The following is a 24,749-nucleotide window of genomic DNA, read 5'->3' on the forward strand; positions in this document are numbered from 1 at the left end:
ATCAAACACTCCCAGGACAGGGACAGCACGGTGTTAGATACAGAGTAAAGTTCCCTCTACACTGTCCCCCCCATCATGCACTCCCAGGACAGGGACAGCACAGGGTTAGGTCCAGAGTAAAGCTACCTCTACACTGTCCACCCATCAAACACTCCTAGGACAGGGACAGCACTGGGTTAGACACAGTGTAAAGCTCCCTTTACACGGTCAACCCATCAGATACTCCCAGGACAGGGACATCACGGGGTTAGATACAATGTAAAGTTCTCTCGAAACAGACACCCCCTCTAACACTCCCAGGACATGGACAGCATGGGTTTAGAGACAGGGTAAAACTTCCTCTACACTATCACACATCAAACACTCCGTGAACAGGGACAGCACAGGGTCAGATACAGAGTAAAGCTTCCTCGACACTGACCCGCCCACAAACACTCCCAGGACAGGGACAGCTCGGGGTGAGATACAGAGTAAATCTCTCTCTACACTGTCCCCCATCAAACACTCCCAGGGACAGGGACAGCACGGGGTTAGATACAGAGTAAAGCTCTCTCTACACTGTCCCCCATCAAACACTCCCAGGGACAGGGACAGCACGGGGTTAGATTCAGAGTAAAGCTCCCTCTACTCTGTCCCCCCATCAAACACTCCCAGGATAGGGACAGCTCGGGATTAGATAGAGGGCAAAGCTCCCTGTACACTGTCCCCATCAAACACTCCCAGGGACAGGGACAGCATCCGTTCAGAGACAGGGTAAAACTTGCTCTACACTATCACACATCAAACACTCCCAGCACAGGATCAGCACAGGGTTAGATACAAATTAAACCTTCCTCTACACTGTCCCCCCATCAAGCACTCCCAGGACAGGGACAGCACAGGGTCAGATACAGAGTAAAGCTCCCTCTACACTGACCCGCCCACAAACACTTCCAGGACAGGGACAGCTCGGGGTTAGATACAGAGTAAAGCTTCCTCTACACTGTCCCCCATCAAACACTCCCAGGACAGGGACAGCACGGGGTTAGATACAGAGTAAAGCTCCCTGTACACTGTCCCCCCATCAAACACTCCCAGGACAGGGACAGCACGGGGTTACATATAGAGTAAAGTCCCTCTACACTGTCCCCCCATCAAACACACCCAGGACAGGGACAGCACGGGGTTACATACAGAGTAAAGCTCCCTGTACACTGTCCCCCCATCAAACACTCCCAGGACAGGGACAGCATGGGGTTAGATACAGAGTAAAGCACCGTCCACATGGTCACCAACAAACGCTCCCAGGACAGGGAGAGATTGGGGTTAGATACAGGGGAAAGCCTCCTCTACACTGTCCCCATCAAACACTCCCAGGACAGGGGCAGCATGTGGTTAGATACAGAGGAAAGCTCCCTGTACACTGTCCCCATTAAAAACTCTCAGGGACAGGGACAGCACAGGGTCAAATATAGAGTAAAGCTGCCTCTATACTGTCCCCATCAAGCACTCCCTGAACAGGGACAACATGGGGTCAGATACAGAGTAAAGCTCTCTCTACACTGCGCCCCCCCCTCCCCCCACCCCCAAAAAACTCCCAGGACAGGGACAGCTCGGGGTTAGATACAGGGCAAAACTCCCTGTACACTATCCCCATTAAACACTCCCAAGGCTAATTACATCATGGGTTTAGAGACAGGGTAAAGAGCCCTCTACACGATCACACATCAAACACTCCAGAACAGGCACAGCACTTCGATACAGAGTAAAGCTTCCTCTACACTGACACCCCCCTAAACATTCCCAAGACAGGGACAGCACGGGGTCGGATACAGAGTAAAGCTCTCTCTACACTAGCACACATCAAACACTCCCAGGGATAGGGACAGGGACAGCACAGGGTTAGCTACAGAGTAAAGTTCTCTCTACACTGTTCCCCCATCAAACACTCCCAGGACAGGGACAGCACGGTGTTAGATACAGAATAAAGCCGCCCTCTACACTGTCCCCATCAAACACTCCCAGGACAGGGACAGCATGGGGTTAGATACAGAGTAAAGCTCCCTCTACACTGTCCCCCATCAAACACTCCCAGGGACAGGGACAGCACGGGGTTAGGTACAGAGTAAAGCTCTCTCTACACTGTCCCCATCAAACACTCCCAGGGACAGGGACAGCACAGGGTTAGATACAGAGTATAGCTCCCTGTACACTGTCCCCATCAGACTCTACCAGGACAGGTTTAGATACAGGGTAAAGCTCTCCCTATACTATCACACATGGGCGGAATGGTGGTCCAGCAGTTAGCACTGCTGCCTCACAGCACCAGGGTCCCAGGTTCAATTCCGACCTCAGGCAACTGACTGTGTGGAGTTTGCACGTTCTCCCCGTGTCTGCGTGGGTTTCCTCCGGGTGCTCCGGTTTCCTCCCACAGTCCAAAGATGGTCAGGTCAGGTCAGGTCAGGTCAGGTGAAGTGGCCGTGGTAAATTGTCCGTAGCGTTAGGTGAAGTGGTATAATGTAGGGGTATGGGTGGGTTGTTCATTGGCGGGTCGGTATGGACTTGTTGGGCTGAAGGGCCTGTTTCCAGACTAAGTAATCTAATCTAATCTAAAAAAAACACTCACAGGACAGTGTCAGCTCAGGGTTAGATACAGAGTAAAGCCCCCTCTACACTGTCCCCATTAAACACTCCCAGGACAGGGACAGCACAGGCTCAGAGACAGAGTAAAGCTCCCTCTACACTGACCCCCCATCAAACACTCCCAGGACAGGGACAGCACAGGGTTAGATACAGGGTAAAGCTCCCTCTACACTGTCCCCCCATCAAACACTCCCAGGACAGGGGCAGCATGGGGTTAGATACAGAGTAAAGCTCCGTCCACATGGTCACCAACAAACGCTCCCAGCACAGGGAGAGATTGGGGTTAGATACAGAGTAAAGCTCCCTCTGCACTGTCCCTCATCAAACACTCCCAGGACAGGGACAGCACAGGGTTAGCTACAGAGTAAAGCTGCCTCTACACTGTCCCCCCATCAAACACTCCCAGGACAGGGACAGCATGTGGTTGGATACAGAGTAAAGCTCTCTCTACACTGTCCCCCCATCAAACACTCCCAGGACAGGGACAGCATGGGGTTAGATACAGAGTAAAGATCTCTCTACACTGTCCCCCCATCAAACACTCCCAGGACAGGGACAGCATGGGGTCACATACAGAGTGAAGCTCACTCTACACTGTCCCCCCCATCAAACACTCCCAGGACAGGGACAGCACGGGGTTAGATACAGAGTAAAGCTCTCTCTACACTGTCCCCCCATCCAACACTCCCAGGACAGGGACAGCACGGGGTTAGATACAGAGTAAAGCTCACTCTACACTGTCCCCCCATCAAACACTCCCAGGACAGGGACAGCATGGGGTCAGATACAGAGTAAAGCTCACTCTACACTGTCCCCCCATCAAACACTCCCAGGACAGGGACAGCACGGGGTTAGATACAGAGGAAAACCCCTCCATACGGTCTCCCAGCAAACACTTCCAGGAGGCTGGGGCTGTTTTCCCTGGAGCGTCGGAGGCTGAGGGGTGACCTTATAGAGGTTTATAAAATCATGAGGGACATGGATAGGGTAAACAGACAAAGTCTTTTCCATGGGGTCGGGGAGTCCAAAACGAGAGCTGTAGGGTGAGAGGGGAAAGATATAAAAGAGACCTAAGGGGCAACTTTTTCACACAGAGAGTGGTATGTGTATGGAATGAGCTGCCAGAGGAAGTGGTGGAGGCTGGTACAATTACAGCATTTAAAAGGCATCTGGATGGGTATATGAATAGGAAGGGTTTGGAGGGATATGGGCCAGGTGCTGTGGTGGGACTGGATTGGGTTGGGATATCTGGTCGGCATGGATGGGATGGACCGAAGGGTCTGTTTCCATGCTGTACATCTCTATGACTCTATGACAGGGACAGCACGGGGTTAGATACAGAGTAAAGCTCCCTCTACACTGTCCCCATCAAACACTCCCAGGGCAGGGACAACAAGGGTTCAGATACAGAGTAAAGCTCCCTCTACACTGTCCCACTATGAAACACTCCCAGGACAGGGACTGCACGGGGTTAGATACAGAGTAAAGCTCACTCGACACTGTCCCACATCAAACACTCCCAGCACAGGGACACCACGGGGTTAGACACAGAGTGAAGCCCCCTCTACACTGTCCCCATCAAAAACTCTCCCAGGACAGGGACAGCACGGGGTTAGATACAGAGTGAAGCTCCCTGTACACTGTCCCCATCAAACACTCCCAGCACGGGGACACCATGGGGTTAGATACCGAGTGAAGGTCCCTCGACACTCTGTCCCCCATCAAACACTCCCAGGACAGGGACAGCACGGGGTTAGATGCAGAGTAAAGCTTCCTCTACACTGTCCCACTATGAAACACTCCCAGCACAGGAGAGCACGGGGTTAGATACAGAGTAAAGCTCACTCGACACTGTCCCACATCAAACACTCCCAGCACAGGGACACCACGGGGTTAGATACAGAGTGAAGCTCCCTCTACACTGTCCCCATCAAAAACTCTCCCAGGACAGGGACAGCATGGGGTTAGATACAGAGTGAAGCTCCCTGTACACTGTCCCCATCAAACACTCCCAGGACAGGGACAGCACGGGGTTAGATGCAGAGTAAAGCTCCCTCTACACTGTCCCCCATCAAACACTCCCAGGACAGGGACAGCACAGGGTTAGATACAGAGTAAAGCTCCCTCTACACTGTCCCCCCATCACACACTCCCAGGACAGGGACAGCACGGTATTAGATACAGAATTAAGCTCATTCTATACTGTCCCCCCATCAAACACTCCCAGGACAGGGACAGCATGGGGTTAGATACAGAGTAAAGCTACCTCTATACTGTCCCCCCATCAAACACTCCCAGGACAGGGACAGCACGGGGTTAGATACAGAGTAAAGCTCCCTCTACACTGGCCCCCCCATCAAACACACCCAGGACAGGGACAGCAGAGTAAAGCTCCTCTATACTCTGTAATTGATATAAATGACTCTGCTGAAATTGTAGTTGGTCCCATCTCGTAGGGCCCTTCGGAACATTGATATACTGCGTGATCTTGAGGACCAAACCCCCAGCCCCCTGAAAGCGATAACAAACATTCGGCCACATTTGGAGTACTGGGTGCAGTTCTGTCCTCACACAATCGTAAGGATGTGGAGGCTTTGGAGAGGGTGCAGAAGAGATTTACCAGGATGTTGCCTTGATTAGAGGGTCTTAGATATAAGGAGAGCTATAAGTCAGATGCTGAGAGGCGACCTGAGAAAATAGATATATAATGATGAAAGGCACTGACAGGGTGGTTACTCAGAGTCTCTTTCCCAGGATGGAAGTGACAAATACTGAGGGAAATAGGTTTAAGATGAGAGGGGAGACAGATGTGCAAAGCAAGTTTTGTTTCCATTGAGTAAGGCTGGATAGAAGCAGAAATGATAGCAAGATTTAAGAGGCATTTAGACAGACAGACGGGGACTAGAAGGGTACGGATCATATGCCGCAGATGGGTGTTTCTGTCCTTGCCCCTTCCCATCACTGTCATCGGGTCCTCCTTGTCCTCACATTTCATCCCACCAGCCTCTGCATTCAAAGGATCATTCTCGGTTATTTCAGGCAATTCCAGCAGAAAACCTTCACCGAACACATCTTCACCTCAATCGCCCTCTATGCATTCCACAGGGATCGTTCCATTCATCGACCACTAACCACCCACCCCCACCCCCACCCACCTCCAAAAGGCATCTTCCCATGGAACTGCAGAAGGTGCGACACCTACCCCTTCCCCTCCTCCCTGCTCACCATCCAGGGGCTGAAACATTCTTCCCAGGTGAAGCAGCATCTTACCTGTACCTCCTCCAATCTTGTGTATTGTATTCACCGCACCCAATGTGGTCGACTCTATATTGGAGAAGCCAAACGCAGACTGGGTGACCGCTTTGCGGAACACCTCCGGTCTGTGACCCCGACCTTTTAACACAGTCATTTTAACACAGCGTCCTGCTCACATGCCCACAATCCCCTTGGCATGCTCCAGCACAAACTGGCGAAACAATATCTCATCTTCAGAGTAGGCAGTTTACAGCCTTCTGGTCTTCCCATTGAATACCTCCTCCAATCTTGTGTATTGTATGCACTACACCCAATGTGGCCTACTGTACGTTGGAGAAACCAAATGCAGACTGAGTGACCACATTGCGGAACACCCCTGGTCTGTGCGCAAGTGTGACCCTGACCTTCCCCTCATTTTAACACGGCGTCCTGCTCACATGCCCACAATCCCCATGGCCTGCTGCAATGTTCTAGTAGATCACAGCACAACCTGGAGGAACAATATCTCATCTTCAGAGTAGGCAGCCTTCTGGTCTTCATATTGAGTTCAACACCATCAAATTGGGAACCAACTCCCATTCCTTCCCTTTGTTTTAGCTTTACTTGTTCCATTCTCTGTCATCATGTCCTCTTTCCCCTCCCCTGACTCCAGTACTACCCAGTCTGGGAGGTAGACACACCATTGTTCTGCCATTATCACAGTCCAATCACTTTATTAGGAACTGTTAACACCCTTTGGCTCCAGCACACACCCCCAAACTATTGCATAAACACTGTCCCCTGCACACTTCACTTCATCTCTGATGAAGAGTCTTCTAGACTCCAAATATTTGCTTGCTGTCTCTCCCCATGAATGCTGCCTGACTCGCTGTGATCTCCAGTTTTGTTGCTTTCAGAACAGAGTCCAGCATCTGCAGTAATTTGCTCTTGCAGGCAGAAGGAATTCCTTTGGAATGGTGATATGGTCAGTGTAGACATCGTGGACTGCAGGATCTGTTCCAGTGCTGGACTGTTCTCTGTCCCTTGTACAAGTGTTCTATGTACACTTTCAAACTGAATTTTAAGTTCCCTCTACATCTTTAACCTGAAACTGAAACTCCTTTTTCCCATCACACACCCTTCAGTCAGGTACAACACAGGGTTAAGGAGAGAGTAAGGTTTCCCACTGAAAATAAAGGTCCCCCTATGAAATTAAAGCTCTCTCTACACTGTCCACATCAAACACAGGATAGGTACAGGCTCAGCTTAGATACCAGGTAAACCTTCCTCTACTCTTTTAAACTGAAAGGAATAATTTTTCTACGATTTTAATCTGAAAGGAAAGCGTTCACAACATTGTTCTCACTAAACATTTCTAGTACAGAGACATTATGGGACTGGAGACAGAGTAAAACTCTCTCCAAACAGTCTCCCAGCAAACACTCCCAGGTCAGGGACAGCACAAGGTTAGATACTGAGCAAAGCTCTCTGCACACTGTCCCTACCAAACACTCCCAGGACAGGGATAGCACTGGTTTAGATACAGAATCAAGCTCCCTCCACACTGTCCCCATCAAACACTCCCAGAGCAGGGACAGCACGGGGATAGATACAGAGTAAAGCTGTCTGTACACTGTCATCATCAAACAGTGCTGAAAATGTGTTGCTGGAAAAGCGCAGCAGGTCAGGCAGCATCCAAGGAACAGGAGAATGGACGTTTCGGGCATAAGCCCTTCTTCAGCCTTTTTTTTTCATCATCAAACAGTCCCAGGTGAGGGACAGCATGGGGTCAGATTCAGAGGAAAAATCCTTCCACGCTGTCTCCCCAGCAAACACTTCCAGGACAGGGACAGCACAGGGTTAGATACAGAGTAAAGCTCCCTCTACACTGTCCCCCCATCACACACTCCCAGGACAGGGACAGCACGGAGTTAGATACAGAGTAAAGCTCCCTCTACACTGTCCCCCCATCAAACACTCCCAGGACAGGGACAGCACGGGGTTAGATACAGAGTAAAGCTCCCTCGACACTGTCCTCATCAAACACCCACAGGACAGGGACAGCACGGGGTTAGATACAGAGTAAAGCTCCCTCTACACTGTCCCCCCATCAAACACTCCCAGGACAGGGACAGCACAGGGTTAGATACAGAGTAAAGCTTCCTCTACACTGTCCCCCATCACACACTCCAGGACAGGGACAGCACGGGGTTAGATACAGAGTAAAGCTCCCTCTACACTGTCCTCATCAAACACTCCCAGGACAGGGACAGCACGGGGTTAGATACAGAGTAAAGCTCCCTCTTCACTGTCCCCCCATCAACCACTCCCAGGACAGGGACAGCACAGGGTTAGATACAGAGTAAAGCCCCCTCTACACTGTCCCCAGCAAACACTCCCAGGACAGGGACAGCACAGGGTTAGATACAGAGTAAAGCTCTCTCTACACTGTCCCCAGCAAACACTCCCAGGACAGGGACAGCATGGGGTTAAATACAGATTAAAGCTCGCTCTACACTGTCCCCCATCAAACAGTCCCAGGACAGGGACAGCACGGGGTTAGATACAGAGTAAAGCTTCCTTGACACTCTCCCTTATCGCACACTCCCAGGACAGGAACAGCACGGGGCTAGATACAGAGTAAAGCTTCCTCTACACTCTCCCTTATCACACACTCCCAGGACAGGGACAGCACGCGTTTAGATACAGAGTAAAGCTTCCTCTACACTGTCCCCCCATCCAACACTCCCAGGACAGGGACAGCACAGGGTTAGATACAGAGTAAAGCTTCCTCTACCCTGTCCCCCCATCACACACTCCCAGGACAGGGACAGTACGGGGTTAGATACAGAGAAAAGCTCTCTCTACACTGTCCCACATCAAACACTCCCAGGACAACAGGGACAGCACGGGGTTACTTACTGAGTAAAGCTCTCTCTACACTGTCCCCCATCAAACACTCCCAGGGACAGGGACAGCACGGGGTTAGATACAGAGTAGAGCTCCCTATACAGTGTCCCCATCAAACACTCCCAGGACAGGGACAGCACAGGGTTAGATACAGAGTAAAGCTCCCTCTACACTGTCCCCCATCAAACACTCCCAGGACAGGGACAGCACGGGGTTAGGTACAGAGTAAAGCTCCCTCTACACTCTCCCTTATCACACACTCCCAGGACAGGAACAGCACGGGGTTAGATACAGAGTAAAGCTCCCTCTATACTCTCCCTTATCACACACTCCCAGGACAGGAACAGCACGGGGTTAGATACAGAGTAAAGCTCCCTCTACACGATCCCCCCATCACACACTCCCAGGACAGGGACAGCACGGGGTTAGATACTGAGTAAAGCTCTCTCTGCACTCTCCCTTATCACACACTCCCAGGACAGGAACAGCACGGGGTTAGATGCAGAGTAAAGCTTCCTCTACACTGTCCCCCATCAAACACTCCCAGGACAGGGACAGCACGGGGTTAGATACAGGGTAAAGCTCCCTCTGCACTCTCCCTTATCACACACTCCCAGGACAGGAACAGCACGGGGTTAGATGCAGAGTAAAGCTTCCTCTCCACTGTCCCCCATCAAACACTCCCAGGACAGGGACAGCACGGGGTTAGATGCAGAGTAAAGCTTCCTCTACACTGTCCCTCCACCAAACACACCCAGGACAGGGACAGCACGGGGTTAGATACAGAGTAAAGTTCCCTCTACACTGTCCCCCCATCAAACACTCCCAGGACAGGGACAGCACGGGGTTAGGGACAGAGTAAAACTTTCTCTACACTGTCCCCCCATCACACACTCCCAGGATAGGGACAGCACGGGGTTAGATACAGAGTAAAGCTCTCTCTACACTGTCCCCATCAAACACTCCCAGGACAGGGACAGCATGGGGTTAGATACAGAGTAAAGCTTCCTCTACACTGTCCCCATCAAACACTCCCAGGACCGGGACAGAACGGGGTTAGATACAGAGGAGCATGTTGCCTTTATTCCAGTGAAGCACAGTTTGATCTGGTGTGACTCAGAGTCCTGAAGTGGGGATGACTTACCCAGCCAGTTTGTGTGAAGAGGAGTCCCACTGATATACGTTTCCCTCCTGCAGCCTTGTCCTCTGCACAGCTCTGTTGGTACTGTCGTAGATGAGATGTGTTCGAGGAGACAAGGATCTTATTCCCATACAGATCCTGCGATCGTCTGTTCGAGGAGGTCTGGTTCGTTCCAGCCTGTGCACCTCCCACACCCTCTCCCTTTGTGACCCAGATGTCGCCGAAGGAAAATGCTTTGATTGCAAACAGCAGCACCTCAGCAAATTAAACCCGTGTGCTTTTCAAAGTGTTCACTCCACCGTCAGGTTTAATCATCCCCAGCCAAATTCTTCCGAAATGGGTGCGAGTTTGAACCCAAACAGGAAGCAGACTTCACCGTTTCAGAATGCTCGTTCGAGACTGTCACTCAGTGGAATCTGACGGGAAGCTGCCGCTGGTGCTGCTGCCCTGGCACCAACTGTAAGGCTTTTCCTGCAAGACGTTTCCTGTGGTTCGTGAGAACTTTTCTTCATCAAGTAGCCGCGTTATTTTGCAGGAAATCAAGCTACGTACCCCACAGCCCATATCAGCATCAGGAGAGTGAGCAGCAAGACGGGGTGATTTTCTTCCTAGTCTGGGACAGGAGGAAAGTGTGTGTTTTGCCTGATTTACTGCGAATGGCAGTGCCAAGGCCACAGTGCAGCTTTGCCATCCCAGCTACTGGGATGGTGCTGGAGACGGACTGCCCAGAAACCAGACCGTGGCAGTGAAATGGTGGCAGGCGTGGGAGCTGGAGGAATGTCAATTCTTTTTAAAACAAGTCTGAGACATCAAGCTCGTCCCGGCCACCGATCGCTATCAACCCCAACTGGTTCACGAACATCCTCCAGGGAGGGGAAATCTGCCGTCCTCTCCTGATCTGGCCGATATGTGACTCCAGACCCACCGCAATGTGGTTGGCTGTCAACCGCCCTCTGAAATGACCCGAGCAAGCCACTCAGCTCATGGGTAATGAGGGGTGGGCAACAAACACTGGCCATGCCAGCCATGCCCACATCCCAAGTGCATACTCAACAAAACAAAATCTATGATCTGTAGTCACAGATTCTTGACAGTGCAGGTTTTAGATTTGATTCCCTACGGTGTGGAAACAGGCCCTTTGGCCCAACAAGTCCACACCGTCCCTCCAAAGAGTAACCCACCCAGACCCATTCCCCTATCCTATACTTACCCCTGACTAATGCACCTAACTCTGTGGAAAATTGAGCATGGCCAATTCACCTGACCTGCACATCTTTGGACTGTGGGAGGAAACGAAAGCACCCAGAGGAAACCCACACAGACAGTGAGAATGTGCAAACTCCACATAAACAGTTGCTCAAGGCTGGGATCAAGCGCGGGTCCCCGGTGCTGTGAGGCAGCAGTGCTAACCACTGAGCTACCATGCCGCCCCTTAAGGTAGAGGCTATTCAACCCTTTGAGTCTTCAGCAGCCCTCGAAGAGCATCCAACCTCCCCCACCCCTCACATTCCCTATGGCCAATCCACCTGGCCTCACATCCCTGGGCACTATGGGACAATTTAGCATGGCCAATTCCACCCTAACCTACACATCCCTGGGCACTATGGGACAATTTAGCATGGCCAATTCCACCCTAACCTACACATCCTTGGCCTCCATGATGTGGAGTAGTTGGTGTTGGACTGGGGTGGACAAAGTTAAAAATCACACAACACCCAGGTTATAACCCAACAGGTTTATTTGGAAGCACTCGCTGCTCCTTCACAACCACCTGGTGAAGGAGCAGCGCTCCGAAAGCTAGTGCTTGGACTATCACCTGGTGGTGTGTGGTTTTTAACTTCAGCTTTGGACTGTGAGAGGAAACTGGAGCAACCAGCAGGAACAGGGAGAATGTGCAAGCTGGTTGGAATCCAACCTAGGGCCCGGCTGCCACCCAAAAACATTCTTGAAACATTTGGCATATTGCCTCCCAGTGATAGGTATAATGGCTAAACTGATCACGTATCAGGTGACCTGACAAGCTGGATGAGACATGACAGATTGAGTATGATGGAAGGCCGTCAGTCACTTGATTTGAAATTATTTCTTAAATTAGAATTGAATAGAGGTTATTTTTAAACATTCAGTTGGGTCTGCTCAAGGACAGAAAGCTCATTTGGATTCATTGTCTAAACAAACCATATTCCTGTTTCTGCTGAGAGTTGGATGTGCTTGGAGGTATTTTATGGAAAACCAGACAGACATCCTCAAGGGACTGAGGTAAAAACAATGACTGCAGATGCTGGAAAGCAAATACTGGATTAGTGGCGCTGGGAGAGCTTGGATGCTGCCTGAACTGCTGTGCTCTTCCAGCACCACTCATCCAGTATATCCTCAAGGCACTGAACAGCTGTTTCCTCAAACTGCAATCTGCACAAACAGCTGACTTTTATCATGAATAGGAGTTTAATATGGTTTGTCAATGCTGGGAACAAAATACTTTGTAAACAATGAACAATCCTCGGTGTGAGAAGCAAGCTATTGTGATGAGAACCTGATCGAGACTTAATTCACTTGGGCTCCTTCACTCAGGACAACCGTGTCTCACCATAACCATAATTAATTCTCACAGTCTGTATATCAGTATCGATTTTAGAGACGTAGTGAGCTGAATCTTGTATTTTGTTGGGCAAGTCTGGATTGCATCGGGTTTGTTTTTGGAGGGATTGTCGCTGTAAGGCTGAGTGGGTTCTCTTGCCCCATCTTGCCAAACTCACCTCATCAATTGCTTACCCTTTCCCTACTGCATCTCTCAGATGCAATCGCCACCCCCATCTGACCGTGCGTCATTTCTGGAACGACTTCCATTCAGCAGATAGCCCATGAATTCACCGGAATCCCGTGCGCCTGCACCAACTTCAAAAGGTCTTGAGTTCTGAATGAAGACTGGTCAACGGAGCTGCCCTGCACATGTTCTGACCCTGGAGATGGCATGGAAAGGGGCAATTCGGTGCCCCTGACTTGTGGCCAGGGTCCTGGAGGATCCTGCCAACATGGGACTTCCTCCTCCCCACAGGACCTGCAGTGCCGACCACTTCACCATGCCGGCTGTGTCAGTGCGGTCTCAGCCATCTGGAGGAATGCCCAGCACTGCAGAAGGAAAGTCAATGACCTTTTCCACTCCGCCAGGGTAATACCTCCCCACTTGCACCAAAAGTAACCACTTCCATTTCCCTTAAGACCCAACCATCATTCCAGAGCCAGGGGAGAGCAGACAAATTCAAGGTGAATGGTGGACATGGCTGACATTCAGCTCCTAATGATTGGAAAGATTGCCTGTCAATAGGACTGAGACAATCCTTCGCAGGATCCTGACTCTGACTGCCCCGAATAGTTGACTAACTGTCCAAATGCTTGCTCTGGTATGGGCAGGTCAGAAGGCTGCTCTTAGCTTAGCTTCTGGACCCACCCCCTGGCCAAAGGCGACCTCCCTTAACCTGACTGAAGACTGCCAACAACCATTTCAACTTTCCTCGCTTTGTTTCTGCACATCTCTGGCTGAGGAGACAAGGCAAAGCAGGGATATTATGATCATCCAGGTCAGCTCAAAGTTTGTGAGCACAAAGTGAGTCAGGGAACAACTCAGATATACAATCTGGTCCAGTCCATGTTCTGATTACATGGCCTTGAGTGTAAAGTGTCCTTGCTGCAGCATTCCCATGGTCGTTGCAGTCCAAGAGACAGCACGGAAGTTGCAGAAGCATCCGGTAAGTAGAATGGAGATGAATCATGGTGAATCTTAAAGGCTGGCGCATGTCAGATGCCAATATCCATGGAGCTGGGTGTTTTTGGCTGGTGCCCATGAAGATGTTGGTGCCAGGGGTCAAAGAGGGAGGTTGTTTGAAAGAAGCAGCGAACTGAAGTTGTCAAGAATTCTTGATGTCTAGTTTGCTCACAGCAAGGATATCGTAGAAAGCTGCACTTCAGTGAGGTGAGATGTGCATTTAATAAGATCATCAACAAACAATAATCCCCATTAATAGGCAACTCACCACTGCCCAGTGACAATCTCACCTTGCCACCTGGAACTTTATAGAATCTCTACAATGCAGAAAGATGCCATTTGGCCCATTGAGTCTGAACCAACCTTTTGAAGAGCATCCTACCTAGACCCACCCCATCCCTGTTTGTACCCACCTGACCTGCACCCACAAGACAATTCTGTTTTAAAGCACAGCCAATCCACCTAACCTGCACATGGAATCGTAGAGGTGTACAGCACGGAAACAGACCCTTCGGTCCAACTTGTCCATGCCGACCAGATATCCCAACCCAATCTAGTTCCATTTGCCAGCACATGGCCCATATCCCTCTAAACCCTTCCTATTCATATGCTTTTTAAATGTTGTAATTGTACCAGTCTCCAGCACTTCCTCTGGCAGCTCATTCCACACACACACCACCCTCTGTGTGAAAAAGTTGCCCCTTAGGTTCCATTTATATCTTTCCCCTCTCACCCTAAACCTATGCCCCTCTAGTTCTGGACTCCCCGACCCCAGGGAAAAGACCTTGTCTAATTAGCTTATCCATATCCTTTATGAGGTCACCCCTCAGCCTCTGGCGCTCCAGGGAAAACAGCCTCAGCCTGTTCATCCTCTCCCTATCGCTCAAACCCTCCAAACCTGGTAAATCTTTTCTGAACCCTTTCAAGTTTCACAACATCCTTCCAATAGGAGGGAGACCAGAATTGCACAGAATATTCCAAAAGTGGCCTAACCAGTGCCCTATACAGCTGCAACACCTTTGGACTGTGGGAGGAAATCAGCAAAAATCCCACACAGACAATGTGCAAACTCCATGCGGATAGTCACCCGAGGCTGGAATCAAGCCCAGGTCCCTGGTGCTATGAGCCACTGTACCACCAGGGCCTGTAACTTAGGTAAAAGACTTGGAGATGTCGGTGTTGGACTGGGGTGGGCAAAGTTAAAAATCCCACAACACCAGGTTATAGTCCAACAGGTTTATTTGGAAGCACTAGCTTTCGGAGCGCTGCTCCTTCATCAGGCATCAATCACCTGGAGCGTCGCTCCAAAAGCTAGTGCTTCCAAATAAACCTGTTGGACTATAACCTGGTGTTGTGGGATTTTTAACTGAGTTAAAAGAAGCAGCAAGTTTCTCCCAGCATTGAGGTAGGCCTCACTGGAATTATCGCATGCTTCTGCCATATTTCTCACCATGGCCTATGTTGTTCAGGTCCCTATCAAACATCATCCAAAGTCATGCACAAACACCAAGATCCAAACACACTGATCCAGACTTCCCTGTGGGAAGTCCATGCTTTCCGTAGAGAAGGCAAGAAATGTTAAAATAACAACCAAAAGCCTGAAATGTTTTGTGCATGACAAAGAAGAATGATCCCAGTCTCGTTGCGAAGGCAGCTTTTACAAACCCGAATGTTGCTACAGTGCCGTCAGTTTTCAGACCTCCAGTCCTTTAAAACCAGGGCAGTTGCACCTCAAAAAATGGGACATGGTGACAAATCGCTAAGTTGCCTCTACTACTGTAGTTGGAGCAATGTTAGGCCAAATAGAAATTTCATGGTGTCAATAGAAGCCGAGATGTAATTGGTCAACTGTTTTAGACAGAGCCTGTGGTATTTTCCAGACAACCTGTTCAGTGGTGTCATGACACCTTCAGAGTAGGTGGAATTTGAACCTCCTGAGTCAGAGGCAGGGACACTACTACTGTGCCACAAGAGCTCTAGCTCTCGCCTGTGTTGCACACAGCATGGGCTGACAGGACAGTTGAAGATAAATCGACCAGCCAACTTCACTTCCTATTTGTGGGAGGAGCTGAAGTCCACGAGGAGGAGGATGAAATTGTTCATACCTGTTTTATTTTCTCTCCAATCACAGCAATCACTTTACTACAGTTCTTCCTGCTTCCGTTTGCATCTGCAGTGCTGCCTTGTGCTTTGGCCAAAAGGCTGTGCTTTCTTTTGAGAAAGTTTCTTCAGCTTTAAAGTGAAACAGGGAAGTCTCCTGAAAAGAAAAAAAAGCTGTAACTGGACTTCCGTTCAAGCAGTTCCTTCTGAGAAGTGCCCAGATGTGAGCTAAGGGTACTATGGGGAAGCAAGTGGTGAATTGAAAGATCGAATTACAGCTGAACCAGAACCAACAGATCCTGTTGGAGGAGCAGAGAGAACCGGCTGAGAATAGAGCACAGATTGTGTTACTGTGCCTGTTATACAGTTAGAAAAGGCAGCACGCTGAAGACAAGAGGATAGAAAGGGATTGTAGGTTATGAACTGAACAAAGACCAGTATTGCCACTGTTTCAGTTTAGCCAGAGTCAACCAGACTATTAGAAGGTAAAAATCACACAATACCAGCTGCTCCTTCATCAGACCACCCTGATAAAGGAGCAGCATTCTGAAAGCTAGTGCTTCCAAATAAATCGGTTGGGCTATAACCTGGCATGGTGTGATTTGTAACCTTGTACACCCCAGTCCAACACCGGCCCCTCCAAATCAAGACGATTTGAAGGAATCAGAGAAGGGGATCAGGGGACTCTGTGCCACAAAAACTGTTGTGAGCTTTTATGAGAACTGTTATGAAAACTGGACGGAAGTTTTGCAGGGGTTTGCTTGACCATATCTGGGAACAGAGGAAGGGATATCGCTGTCAATGCCAGCAAATCAAAAGCCAAATCCATTGAGTGAGAGGTGAGAGATTCTGCCAACTGGATGCATCAAATCTGTGCAAGACGGGCTCTTCTTCAGGCACTGAAAATGTGCAATTTCAAATCAACCTGATGGGACTATAACCCAGTATCGTTTGATTCTTGACCTGGTCCAACTCACTCATCCCCACATTAGGTCAGGTGTACCTTTGTTGTTCCAACCATACAAACCTTTTACTTGAATATAATTAGTCTGTTAATATTTGAATTCTGTTGATTCTAATTGCTTTATTACAACAAAGTTTTAAACAGTAAAAACGTACTCATATTTCTCTCCATTGACAGTGTATAGATGCCTTCCTTGTAGCAATACCTTCTTCTTCCCTTTCTCCTAGATATTATACCATCAAAGTCTTCAGCAGGCAGAAACTATGTTATTCCCACTCTTCCTCCATGACAAACTGGCACACAGACCAGCAATACTCAAACCACATTGAAAGTCATTGGTAAAGAGGAGGCACATAGCATGGGGGATTGTGGGAAAGAAAGGGCCTTGAAGAGGGCCTCTCCCTCTACTTTTTGGTTCAAAACTCTTCTAATCGCCACCTATCAGCTGCAGGCTGATGGCTTGTTGCATGTTCTTCTGCCTGTCTCCATTAAAGATCTTCACCAGACATGTTGTCAGATCGTGAGCCAATGCACTGAGACTCGTCCACTTTGGTTTATCTCTCCCTCTTTCTCCAGCCATTCGATATTTCCGCTGGATCTGCCCAATCAAAGAACATCCAACTCTAACAGCCTTTGGCCCACGATGTTGTGCTGATGATGCCACATGGGCGGCACGGTGGCAGTGGGCGGCACGGTGGCACAGTGGTTAGCACTGCTGCCTCACAGCGCCAGAGACCCGGGTTCAATTCCCGCCTCAGGCAACTGACTGTGTGGAGTTTGCACATTCTCCCTGTGTCTGCGTGGGTTTCCTCCGGGTGCTCCGGTTTCCTCCCACAGTCCAAAGATGTGCAGGTCAGGTGAATTGGCCGTGCTAAATTGCCCATAGCGTTAGGTAACGGGGTAAATGTAGGGGAGTGAGTCTGGGTGGGTTGCGCTTCGGCGGGTCGATGTGGACTTGTTAGGCCGAAAGGCCTGTTTCCACACTGTAAGTAATCTAATCTAAACCAATCCCACTACCGTCCTCTCTGCATAAAATGGTCTATTTCATTTTGTTATCATTTGAGACGAAGGGACTGAGAACCACAGCTCTGCAAGCTTCCTCAAAACCTAATAAGAAGGCAGTCATGCTTAGAATTAACATTGTGAAGTATACAAGTTGGTAGGACCCTTGTAGTGCAGTGGTGGCATCCCTACCTCTAAGCCAGGTGGTCCACATTCAAGTCCCACCTGCGCTGTCCAAAACAGGTTGATTGAAACATAACAAAAGACAGGTTAGATCCCGGTTTTACTGACTTTTCCTTCTGGAAAGTGCTTCTGGTTCCAATAGGAAAACATCATGTAAAACCACCAAGCCTGACCAATTGTGTCGAAACTGAAATTGGAATTGACCACATCAATTCTTCAGAGTTGCTACAAGCAAAAGGAATTCCAGCTGAAACATTAGAAGATAAACAAACTGGACTTTTCAAGAAAAAAACGAATGGAAAACGTTTTTCAGTCAGTCCAACAACACTGCTCTCTGAATTTGGGATAATTTTGCAATGTTACAATTTCAGGCACAATCTCGCTGAGCAGGATTACTTCTGAGGAAATAAGACGTCACTGAAGGTGAATAACGAACATGTAAAACATCGGAATGTCTGGATGCAAATGGGAATGTTTGATTTCCATTTTAAAGAAATTATAAGAATATTGTATGGACTGTCAAGGTTCCTGAATGGGATAGAATGGTCCATTGATGGGATGTTCTACTTAGGTTAAAAGGTGCAGACAGGAAAATCACATCACTGACTGAGAATTGAAGTAACTCACCTTGGATATAATTCAATAGAATGTGTCAAACTGGTAGGAAAAATCAAAAGGCAGATTATTATTTAAATGGAGAGAGAGACTCCAAAGAAGTGCAACACAGAGGGATCTGGGTGCTCACAGCCCAGAAGGTATAGGAGCAGAATGAGGCCACATTGGGTCTGCTCCACCAGTCGATCATGGACGATATAATTCACAACCCCATTCTCCTTCCTTGACCTTGTAACCCTTACAATCAAGAACCTATCGATCTCAGCCTTCAATACACTCAATGACTTGCCCTCCAAAGCTTTCTGCAGCAATGCGTTGCCATTGTCTTACCCAACCATAGAGACTGCTCTCTCATGAGAGAGAAGCGACTGGTAGTGATTTAACCTGAGGACCACCAGACCTCAGGCAAGGGAAGAGGTTGACAAGGAGAGTCCTTCATGGTAACCTCAAACTGATGATGGGAACTGAGACCACGCTATTGGCATGACACTGCTCTGTAAACCAACCATCCAGCCAACTGAGCTAAACCGCAGCAATGACCTCCACAGATTCACCACCCCTGGCTGAGGAAATTCCTCTTCATCTCAGTTTAAAGGACCCTTCACTCTGAAGCTGTGCCCTCGGGTCTTAGTCTCTCCCACTTGTGTAAACATCGTCCCCATGTCCACTCTATCCAGACCTCTCAATATTTTGTAAGTTACAACAGAACCCCCCCCTAAACTCTATCAAGTACAAACCCAGAGTCCTCAATAGCTGCTTATGTGACAAACCTTTCATCCCTTGGTAAACCTCCTCTTGAACTGTCTCCAATTCCTGCACATCCATTTTACCAGAGCAGCGAGGAGAGAAGGAGTGGTGAAGCGAGGGCTGCTGGGAAGGGTGAGTTTTCCCACTTTAAAATGAACCACAGGGGTACCAATATCCTGGGGGGGGGAGATTCGCGAAGGCTATTGGGGTGGGTTTAAACTAATCCAGCAGGGGGATGGGAACCAACATTGTAGTTCGAGTATCGAAAAGGTTGAGAGTAGGGAGGTCCGAAATCAAGTTCCAGGGACGCAAGATGGCACCGGCAAGCAAGAAGTTGGTTTGAAGTGTGTCTACTTCAACGCCAGGAGCATCCGGAATAAGGTGGGTGAACTTGCAGCATGGGTTGGGACCTGGGACTTCGATGTTGTGGCCATTTCGGAGACATGGATAAAGCAGGGACAGGAATGGTTGTTGCAGGTTCCGGGATTTAGATGTTTCAGTAGATCAGAGAAGATGGTAAAAGAGGGGGAGGTGTGGCATTGTTGGTCAAGGACAGTATTACAGTTGCGGAAAGGATGTTTGGGGACTCGTCAACTGAGGTAGTATGGGCTGAAGTTAGAAACAGGAAGGGAGAGGTCACCCTATTGGGAGTTTTCTATAGGCCTCTGAATAGTTCCAGAGGTGTAGAGGAAAGGATAGCAAAGATGATTCTCGATAGGAGTGAGAGAGACAGGGTAGTTGTCATGGGGGACTTCAACTTTCCAAATATTGACTGGGAACACTATAGTACGAGTACTATAGATGGGTCAGTTTTTGTCCAGTGTGTGCAGGAGGGCTTCCTGACACAGTATGTAGACAGGCCAACAAGGAGCGAGGCCACATTAGATTTGGTACTGGGTTATGAGCTCAGCCTGGTGTTAGACTTGGACGTAGGTGAGCACTTTGGTGATAGCGATCACAATTCTGTTATGTTTACTTTAGTGATAGAAAGGGATAGGTGTATACCACTGGGCAAGAGTTACACCTGGGGGAAAGGCAATTACGATGCGATTAGGCAAGATTTAGGAAGCATAGGATGGGGAAGGAAACTGCAGGGGATGGGCACATTAGAAATGTGGAGCTTATTCAAGGAAAAGCTCCTGCGTGTCCGAGATAAGTATGTACCTGTCAGGCAGGGAGGAAGCTGTAGAGCGCGGGAGCCGTGGTTTACGAAGGAAGTGGAATCTCTGGTCAAGAGGAAGGAGAAGGCTTATGTTAGGATGAGATGTGAAGGCTCAGTTAGGGCGCTTGAGGGTTACAAGGTATCCAGGAAAGACCTAAAGAGAGAGCTCCGAAGAGCCAGGAGGAGACATGAGAAGTTGTTGGTGGATAGGATCAGGGTAAACCCGAAGGCTTTCTATAGGTATTTAAGGAATAAAATAATAAAATGACAAGAGTAAGATTAGGGCCAATCAAGGATCGTAGTGGGAAGTTGTGTGTGGAGTCAGAGGAGATAGGGGAAGCACTAAATGAATATTTTTTGACAGTATTCACTCTAGAAAACGACAATGTTGTCGAGGAGAATACTGAGATACAGGCTATTAGACTAGGTGGGATTGAGGTTCACAAGGAAGAGGTATTAGAAATCCTACAGAGTGTGAAAATAGATAAGTCCCCAGGGCCGGAAAGGATTTATCCTAGGATCCTCTGGGAAGCCAGGGAGGAGATTGCCGAACCTTTGGCATTGATCTTTAAATCGTCATTGTCTTCAGGAATAGTGCCAGAAGACTGGAGGATAACAAATGTGGTCCCCCTGTTCAAGAAGGGGAGTAGAGACAATCCTGGTAATTATAGACCAGTGAGCCTTACTTCAGTTGTTGGAAAAGGTTATAAAAGAGATAGGATTTATAATCATCTAGAAAAGAATAATTTGATTAGGGATGGTCAGCACGATTTTGTGAAGGTACGTCTTGCCTCACCAACCTTATTGAGTTCTTTGAGAAGGTGACCAAACAGGTAGATGAGAGTAAACTGGTTGATGTGGTGTATATGGATTTCAGTAAGGCGTTCGATAAGGTTCCCCACAGGAGGCTATTGTACAAAATGCGGAGGAATGGGATTGTGGGAGATATAGCAGTTTGGATCAGTAATTGGCTTGCTGAAAGAAGACAGAGGGTGGTGGTTGATGGGAAATGTTCATCCTGGAGTCCAGTTACCAGTGGTGTACCGCAAGGGTCGGTGTTGGGTCCACTGCTGTTCGTCATTTTTATAAACGGCCTGGATGAGGGCGTAGAAGGGTGGGTTAGTAAATTTACAGACGACACTAAGGTCGGTGGAGTTGTGGATAGTGACGAAGGATGTTGTAGGTTACAGAGAGACATAGATAAGCTGCAGAGCTGGGCTGAGAGGTGGCAAATGGAGTTTAATGCGGACAAGTGTGAGGTGATTCACTTTGGTCGGAGTAACCGGAATGCAAAGTACTGGGCTAATGGTAGGATTCTTGGTAGTGTAGATGAGCAGAGAGATCTCGGTGTCCAAGTACACAGATCCTTGAAAGTTGCCACCCAGATTGACAGGGTTGTTAAGACAGCATACAGTGTTTTAGCTTTTATTAATAGAAGGATCGAGTTCCGGGACCATGAGGTTATGCTACAGCTGTACAAAACTCTGGTGCGGCCGCACTTGGAGTACTGTGTACAGTTCTGGTCACGGCATTATAAGGAGGATGGGGAAGCTTTGGAAAGGGTACAGAGGAGATTTACTAGGATGTTGCCTGGTATGGAGGGGAGGTCTTACGAGGAAAGGCTGAGGGACTTCAGGCTGTTTTCATTAGAGAGAAGAATGTTGAGAGGTGACTTAATAGAGACATATAAGATAATCAGAGGGTTAGATAGGGTGGACAGTGAGAGCCTTTTTCCAAGTATGGTGACGGCGAGCACGAGGGGGCATAGCTTTAAATTGAGGGGTGATAGATATAGGACAGATGTCAGAGGTAGGTTCTTTACCCGGTGAGTAGTAGGGGCGTGGAATGCACTGCCTGTAACTGTAGTGGATTCTCCAGAATTAAGGGCATTTAAATGGTCATTGGATAAACATATGGATGACAATGGAATAGTGTAGGTTAGATGGGCTTCAGATTGGTATGACAGGTTGGTATGTTCTATATTCTATATTCTATCCTTCCTCAGGTGTGGGTCCCAAATGTTAGCATACCATGCAGCGAGTAATTAAAAAGGCAAATGGGACACAACGTCCTGGATGTCAAGACAAGATTCTCACCAGTGAATAACAAGGGGCCTATTAGCAGGGATTATTGCACATTAAAGCCAAATTCCTAACTAATCACATCTCATTAATATACACTGCCCTATATAGCCAGGCAGAAACAACTTGGCCAGAATTCCTGACATGAACGTGAGGACCTGGCACCTCCACCTCACCACTCGCTCCCTCAGAGCCTCCATCTTGGATGTCTGGCACCAACATTTGAAGATACACTCCAAGAGCAGCGGCCCACGTTGGAAATGGACTGGCAACTCTCATTGCAATGGTGCAGTTTGTGTCCAGGAACTGACACAACGCACCAACTGGACCAGGGAGGCTCACAGCATCCTTGCCTTTTTATGTTTTGCCCCCAGGCTAGAGCTCAAAGGCTGATGATATTTCTGTCTTGCCTTGTTGTTCCCTGCAGACACAAAGCAGGCAGCTTATCATGGCACTCAGCAGGGATCAGTCAAGGTGGTGAACCACGCCGACCACATGTGCCAACAGCCGATGTGGGAAACACACTGTATGTGCATGAAACAAATGGTCATGTCACTGATTGATAGAGTCACAGAGCTGGACAGCACAGAAACTGACCCTTCGGTCCAACTCATCCACGCCGACCAGATATCCTAAATTAATCGGGTCTCATTTGCCAGCACTTGGCCCATATCACTCTCAGCCCTTCCTGTCTATATACCCATCCAAATGCCTCTTAAATGCTGTAATTGTACCAGCCTCCTCCACTTCCTCTGGCAGCTCATTCCATACACACACCACCCTCTGGGTGAAGAAGCTGCCCATTCGTTCCCTTTTATATCTGTCCTTGCTCACCTTAAACGTATGCCCTCTAGCTCTGGACTTCCCCACTCCAGAGAGAACAGACCATGTCTATTTACCCTATCCATGCCCCTCATGATTTTATAAACCTCTATAAGGTCACCCCTCAGCCTCTGAGGCTCCAGGGAAAATAGCCCCAGCCCATAAACTGGAAGGGGACTAATATACTGGCAGGGAAATTTGCTAGAGCTGCTCGGGAGGATTTAAACTAGTAAGGTGGGGGGTGGGACCCAGGGAGATAGTGAGGAAAGAGATCAACCTGAGACTGGTACAGCTGAGAACAGAAGTGAGTCAAACAGTCAGGGCAGGCAGGGACAAGGTAGGACTAATAAATTAAACTGCATTTATTTCAGTACAAGGGGCCGAACAGGGAAGGCAGATGAACTCAGGGCATGGTTAGGAACATGGGACTGGAATATCATAGTAATTACAGAAACATGGCTCAGGGATGGGCAGGACTGGCAGCTTAATGTTCCAGGATGCAAATGCGACAGGAAGGAGAGAAAGGGAGGCAAGAGAGGAGGGGGAGTGGCATTTTTGATAAGGGATAGCATTACAGCTGTGCTGAGGGGGGATATTCCCAGAAATACATCCAGGGAAGTTATTTGGGTGGAACTGAGAAATAAGAAAGGGATGATCACCTTATTGGGATTGTATTATAGACCCCCTAATAGTCAGAGGGAAATTGAGAAACAAACTTGTAAGGAGATCTCAGCTATCTGTAAGAATAATAGGGTGGTTATGGTAGGGGATTTTAACTTCCCAAACATAGACTGCGACTGCCATAGTGTTAAGGGTTTAGATGGAGAGGAATTTCTGAAGTGTGTACAAGACAATTTTCTGATTCAGTATGTGGATGTACCTACTAGAGAAGGTGCAAAACTTGACCTACTCTTGGGAAATAAGGCAGGGCAGGTGACAGGTGTCAGTGGGGAGCACTTTGGGGCCAGCGACCATAATTCTATTTGTTTCAAAATAGTGATGGTAAAGGATAGACCAGATCTAAAAGTTGAAGTTCTAAATTGAAGAAAGACCATTTTTTTCCGGTATTAGGCAAGAACTTTCGAAAGGTAATTGGAGGCAGATGTTCGTAGGTAAAGGGACGGCTGGAAAATGGGAAGCCTTCAGAAATGAGAGAACAAGAATCCAGAGAAAGTATATTCCTGTCAGGGTGAAAGGGAAGGCTGGTAGGTATAGGGAATGTTGGGTGACTAAAGAAATTGAGGGTTTGGTTAAGAAAAAGAAGGAAGCATATGTCAGGTATAGACAGGATCGATCGAGTGAATCCTTAGAAGAGTAGAAAGGCAGTAGGAGTATACTTAAGAGGGAAATCAGGAGGGCACAAAGGGGACATGAGATAGCTTTGGCAAATAGAATTAAGGAGA

At 48.5% G+C, this 24,749-nt stretch overlaps 1 protein-coding gene across 3 annotated transcripts in view; it reads right to left on the reverse strand.

The window, feature by feature from the left end:
• LOC140471165 (calcitonin gene-related peptide type 1 receptor-like) overlaps window positions 1–24,749 on the reverse strand; it is a 264,420-nt gene that overhangs the window by 221,149 nt on the left and 18,522 nt on the right. Inside the window, exons 1-2 of one of the 3 annotated variants that reach the window (XM_072567046.1) lie at window positions 16,047–16,062; window positions 15,776–15,927 (exon numbers count right to left, since the gene is read on the reverse strand). The gene's annotated coding sequence lies outside the window, so the exon portion shown is untranslated. Of the gene's footprint in view, window positions 1–9,910; window positions 10,312–15,775; window positions 15,928–16,046; window positions 16,063–24,749 lie in introns of those variants that run through there. The other 2 variants (XM_072567045.1, XM_072567047.1) reach the window with 2 other exon arrangements.

The sequence above is a fragment of the Chiloscyllium punctatum genome, chromosome X, assembly GCF_047496795.1.
Source record: "Chiloscyllium punctatum isolate Juve2018m chromosome X, sChiPun1.3, whole genome shotgun sequence".
Classification (NCBI taxonomy): domain Eukaryota; kingdom Metazoa; phylum Chordata; class Chondrichthyes; order Orectolobiformes; family Hemiscylliidae; genus Chiloscyllium; species Chiloscyllium punctatum.